The sequence below is a fragment of the Elaeis guineensis genome, chromosome 13 (genome assembly GCF_000442705.2).
Source record: "Elaeis guineensis isolate ETL-2024a chromosome 13, EG11, whole genome shotgun sequence".
Classification (NCBI taxonomy): domain Eukaryota; kingdom Viridiplantae; phylum Streptophyta; class Magnoliopsida; order Arecales; family Arecaceae; genus Elaeis; species Elaeis guineensis.
This window is the reverse complement of record NC_026005.2, coordinates 35,973,980-35,978,681: the sequence shown is the minus strand read 5'-3', so window position 1 is coordinate 35,978,681 and position 4,702 is coordinate 35,973,980.

The following is a 4,702-nucleotide window of genomic DNA, read 5'->3' as shown; positions in this document are numbered from 1 at the left end:
ACGACAAAAAGGAAGTAACTACATGATAAGACAGAAAGACAAAAAGAGCTCTAAGGAGGCACTGCTCCCTCTGACCTAGAGTTATCTATTCTGTCCCTTAACCAGGACTGCCTCAGATTCTCTATTTCTCCTTCTAGCTCTTCCCTCTTTCGCAGCGCATCCTGGAGCGCCCGACGAAGTTGCTGGCTCTCAGCCTCCGCTTCTCGATGCCTCTTCCTCAAAACTTCGGACTCCGCCTCTGCGTCTGCGATGGCCCACCGCTCAAGTGCCAGTTGGATCTTCACTTGTTGCAGCTCGGCTGTCTTCTCCCCGAGGGAGACAGAAATCCCTTCAACAGTGCCTCTCAGGGCTTGGAGCTCTTCAGAATCTTGGGCAGAAGTAAGCTGTGCCCTGTTAGCCAGCTGCCTCTGGAGACGAACGACTTCGTCGGCCGTCGTCCGGAATCTCCCTTTATACTCTTCCACCTGCCGGCGCCAGCTAGCCTGCTGCACGTCGTGGCTCATCTCGACGTCTAGAAGCTGCTTCTGAAGGTCGGAGACCTTCTGCGACCACTTCTGTTCATCATCAACCCGGGCCAAGAGCCGAGATGAATTTCCTTCCAACTGGCCGATCTTCCTCTTCGCAGCTGACAGTTCCACCTTAAGGGCGCTGATCCTGGCTTCTTGAGCCCAAATACGGTCGCTGGTGCTCTTCTTGCACCCCTCGAGTTCCTTTGCGAAGTTCGCCTTCCTCCGGCTGTAATCCATGATCGCCTTCACATGGAGACTCCGAAAGTGGGCGGCCTCAGCGGCGGCTTCAGAATGGCCTTCTCTCGATTTGCAGAGCTCGCCTTCCGTCTTCTTCAACTTCTTCGTCAGGTGAAGGACCTCCTTTTTCAACTGCTGGATTGTCGATTTCAGCGGAACCCCCAGGGGCAAGGGGAGTGCTTCTGCAGGGCACTGCCATCGGAAGGCAAAAGCATCAGGGAACGACTCATTGCAAGGAGAAAAGCAGAAAGAAGGAGGAGGGGGAAAGAGAAGCCATCCACAACAAGAAATTCGACTTTATTGATTGAATAATTTTGAAGACAAACAGAAAGGAAATATTGCGACAAAATAAGGGCACAAGATCAGAGGTCTCAGACCTCAGGGGCGGGAGGTGGAGAACTCGGCGCAGGGGGTGCGACCGTAGTGGTGGCAGACGAGGGACCGGCCTCGTCTTCGGACTCCTCAAGGAAGCTGAGGTCGAGCTCGGGGAATTTGCTGGCCACCTTCTCTTGGCAGAGCTCGAACCCCTTGGTGAACGCCTCCTGGCCGAACTGGACATTCAGGTCCCTCATCTCCGCGGAGGCCTTAAATTCCTCCACCGCAAGGGCCCTGGCCTCTGAGACTAGGACCGGAGTTTGCTCAACCAAATGGGCGACCTCGGCCTCCGCCTTCCTCGCCGACTCCTCCAAGATCTGCCTCTCCTCCTCCCGGGCTTGCTTCTCTCTTTTCAGGGCCTCCTGGAGGGCGGCTACTTCAGCCGACTTCGCTTGGAGGCAGGCAACCTCGGCTTGGCAGCGTCCCTCCGCCTGGAGGATGTCCCTCCTCATGCGGCTCACCGCCTCGATATAGGCGAATAGCTGGTGCCCAATCTGCAAGGACAGATAGAGAATTACGATAAAGGCCGAGTGACCATGTAAATAAAGATCCATTTACCTCGAGGAAGGACCCCAAAGAGTCCCAAGCCCGCTGCTCAGGATCGGCGCGGTCGATCCTCTCCACGACGTCAGACAGGATGCAGCCGTCGATCAACCGTCTGATCAAGTCCCTATCGTTGAAGAGATTCTCCAATCCCTCCTCGGAGCAGACGGACTCGTCTACAGCAGCTCGGTGGCTACTCACCCTGCGAGCCACCGATTTCCTCCTCCTCCCCACGGCGGGCACCTCCGTGGAGCGAACCCCCAGAGCGGGGGCCCCAGTCGGTGGGCTCCTCGAGGAGGCCCGAGGAGCCACTGGCTCGGCATCTGACGGAATGTCGATGGCCGGGGCCGCCTGGACGGGCGCAGCCAAGCTCGTCTCCTCCGCCCTAGCCCTCTTCGCCGATCCGGAGGCCGCCGCGCCCTTTCTCTTCTGAGCTCTCATGCCCCTGGCGAGCATCCGCGCTGCTTCGGCGTCCATTCCTAAAAAAAAAAAAAAAAAAAAGAAGAAAGAAGAAAAAGGGGAAAAAGAAGCAACACCGATCAATCAAGAGTCAAAAAAAAAAAAAAAAAAAGAGAGGAAAAAAAAAGAAGAAAGAAAAAGAAGAGAAGGGGAAGGAAAAAGAGGTAAAGAGAAGAAGAGGAGAAAGGCAAGAAAAGAAAAGATAAGATGAATACTCGCTGGATCCTGGGGGCTCAGGCCGACGTTGAAAAGAAGCTGCTCCCTCAGAAGATTAGGAAGGGAAGGAGCGGGATAAGATAGAAGCTTCTGGGCGGCCTGGAGGTCGTCCTCCCCAGGCTGGGAGCCCGGCGGACAGAATCCCTCAAAGAGCCCCAAGGGGGCAGGCCCAGTTCCAGGGTCGGGCAGTGGACGAGGAGGTATTTCCCCTTCCAATTGTGGATCAAAGAAGGAGCGCCTTTCAGCAACCCCTTCTTATCGAACTGGGGGGAGAAGTACCACCAGTCCTTCGCCGAAGGATGGCGTTTGAAGGTATAAAAATGTCTAAACAAGGAGAGAGATGGCTGAACCTCGACTACGTGGCAGAGGGAGAGAAACCCTATCAAAAACCTAAAGGAATTCGGGACCACGGAAGCGAGGGAGATGTCCAAGAAGCGGAAGAGGGCAGCGACAAAGGAAGGAAGCGGAAGCCGGAGTCCGGCACGGAATGCTTCCTGGTACAAACAAAAGCGACCGAGAGGGGGAGTGCTGGCCCGATCAGAGGGGCCTGGTAGCTCCAGGTCGTACTCCAGAGGAACTCCATACTGAACCCTTATCATAAGGAGTTCCTCCGAAGTCAAGGAACATGGAATAACGCCCGACGCGAAAACTGGGCGAAGCCCAGTCCCAGACGCGGGTTCGTCCACAGAGACAGGGACCTGGGGGTTTGAAGCAGAAGAACTCTCGGAACCGCTGGGAGCAGAAGAGCCAGAGGACATTTTGAGTAGTTTCGAAGGGGGGATCTAAAGGACCCTAAAAAGATGGACCGAAAGGGGAACGAGAGGCCGAAGACTAACTCGGAGGGATGCATAAAAGTAATGATGAGAAAAGAAGCCCCTAGGCGGTGAGAGGAAGGTTGGCACTAACCTATATTACTCTGAGGGACCTGAGGGACGAAAAATGAGAGGCGCCTACGGCTCGAGAAGATGCTCACTGAAGCAGGGCTCTCGAAGAGAAGACAGACACTAGTGAGAACTCAGGAATGGAGTAGGACGCCTAAAGGTGGGAGGACGGGTTTAAATAGACCCTGGGATCCAGCGCCATAATGATCGCGAATCCCCCGGGCCAGTCCGCATCCGACACGTGTCCCACTCCCCCTGACAGATGGCTAAAAGCGGCTGACGGTTGGCAGGATCATAATTGTGCCGTACCTAGGCCAGTGTACCTGCGGGAATTTCGAAGCATCCCCTCATACCGCTCCAATTCGAAAATACTCCGGCACGCGCACATTTAATGCCAAAATATCTGGAGGCGACAGTGCGCAGGATTTGAAGGGACGGTTTCGGCTGTGCCCATCTCTCTCTGTACTTCCTTCGTTTGAAATTCAAACTCAGAAGTAGGGGGACTGGTGTTGGGTATAAAATACCACAGCCGAAGTCCTCAGTGGAATCGACTACATGACAACTCCGCCCGGACTCCTACGGGAGCCGGCTCCATCACCGACAACAACTTCAGCCGCAAGCAGACTCCGCCCGGACTCCTACGGGAGTCGGGCTCCGCCGCCGACACTGACTACGGGACAGCTCTGCCCGGACTCCTACGGGAGCCGGGCTCCGTCCTCAGCATCAACCGCTGGTAGGCCTCGTCCGGACTCCTACGGGAGCCGGACCTCCCCTCTGACTTTAATTGCAGGAAAACTTCGTCCGGACTCTTATGGGAGCCAGGCTTCATCCTCGACGCCAACAATTTCAGCCGCAATCAGACTCCGCCCGGACTCCTACGGGAGCCGGGCTCCACCGCGACACTGACTACGGGACAGCTCCGCTCGGACTCCTACGGGAGCCGGGCTCCGTCCTCAGCATCAACCACTGGTAGGCCTCGTCCGGACTCCTACGAAGCCGGACCTCCCCTCTGACTTTAATTGCAGGGAGACTCCGCCCGGACTCTTATGAGAGTCGGGCTTCATCCTCGACGCCAACAACTTCAGCCGCAAGCAAACTCCGCCCGGACTCCTACGGAAGCCGGCTCCACCGCCGACATCGACTACAGGACAGCTCCGCCCGGACTCCTACGGGAGCCGGGCTCCGTCCTCAGCATCAACTGCTGGTAAGCCCCGTCCGGACTCCTACGGGAGCCGGACTTCGCCTTTAACCTTGATTGCAGGAAAATTCGCCCGGACTCTATGGGAGCCGGCTTCATCCTCGACTCCAACTTCAGAAAGACTGCCGGACTCCTACGGGAGCCGGACTCCGCGAATCAGCCGAGCAGACTCCGCCCGGACTCCTACGGAGTCGGGCTCCGCCGCCGACATCGATTACAGGACAGCTCTGCCCGGACTCCTACGGGACCGGGCTCCATCCTCAACAACTGCTGGTAACCCGTCA